The sequence below is a fragment of the Theobroma cacao genome, chromosome 3, assembly GCF_053813885.1.
Source record: "Theobroma cacao isolate CCN51 chromosome 3, ASM5381388v1, whole genome shotgun sequence".
Classification (NCBI taxonomy): domain Eukaryota; kingdom Viridiplantae; phylum Streptophyta; class Magnoliopsida; order Malvales; family Malvaceae; genus Theobroma; species Theobroma cacao.
The window spans coordinates 3,661,944-3,663,079 of record NC_142641.1 but is presented as its reverse complement, the minus strand read 5'-3'; the positions used below and the strand labels follow the sequence as shown (position 1 = coordinate 3,663,079).

The 1,136-nt window shown below is 34.9% G+C and overlaps 1 non-coding gene across 1 annotated transcript; it reads right to left on the bottom strand.

Annotated features, from left to right (window-relative positions):
- Positions 1-649: 649 nt before the first annotated feature.
- Positions 650-756, bottom strand: LOC148763481 (small nucleolar RNA R71). The gene has a single exon (XR_016025602.1). It is a non-coding gene; the product is annotated as a small nucleolar RNA R71 (small nucleolar RNA).
- Between the last annotated feature and the right edge of the window lie 380 nt (positions 757-1,136).

The window sequence follows — 1,136 nt, the reverse complement described above, 5'->3', positions numbered from 1 at the left end:
AAATTAATAACAAGTTTTTGACGCCGTTGTCTGGGAATCTGTTTTCTTTATTATGTGCTAATATTAAAATTGCACAAATTAGTCTTAATTTACGTTTTATTTCTTTGTTTTGCAAGTGTGTTCAATCATTGTATGAGAAAAGCAAAAAGCTTAGAGATTGTACCTTATGATTCAGAAATTAAGAGAACATTCCATAGACTTTGACCAGAAAATCAACAAGGTTTTGCACTAATAAATACAATGGCTGATCAATAGGGTGAGCAACAAACCCAAGAGCGTGTAGTAGTTGAAAATTGTTGCTTGAGGGATTATACTGTTCCTTTAGTATAAGGAATTTCATTGAGCATTCGAAGGCTAACTATTCAAGCAAACAATTTTAAGATCATGTTGACTATCATCACCATGATTCAAACCCCATATTAGTTTGGGGGCCTTCCAAATGATGATATAAATGGTCATATATCAAACTTCTTGAAAATTTGTGATACGTTCAAACACAATGGTGTCACAGATGATGCAATTCATTTGAGGTTTTTCCTTTTTTCATTGAGGGATAAGCTAAAGCATGGTTGAATGCACTCCCTATTGGCTCAATAACAACATGGGATGATCTTGCTCGAAAGGTTTCTTTCCATCTACCAAGGTAGTGAAAATGTGGAATGACATCACATCATTCGTCCAACAAGATTTTGAGTCATTGTACGAGGCTTGGGAAAGATACAAAGAATTGCTTCAATATTATCCTCATCATGGTCTTCCAAGTAGCTTCAAGTGCAGACATTCTACAATGGTTTGAGTGGTCATGTCCAAACCACCATTGATGCCATTGTGGGAGGAGCTTTAATGGCTAAATCAATTGACAAGGCGTACAATTTGTTAAAGGAGATGGGTACAACAACTACTAGTGACCAGTAAAGCAATCAATGCATAAAAGAGTAATTAGAGTTCATGATTTAAATGTCATTTCAGCACTATCCACACAAGTAACAGGTCTAACTAAGACACTTGAATCTTTTAGTATTAACTCCAGTTAAAGTCCTTTTGTAGCTTGTGAATATTGTGGAGATAATCATGCAAGCCATCATTATCTAAGTTTGACAAAACTAGTGCAATTTGTGAGGAATAGACAACAAAAT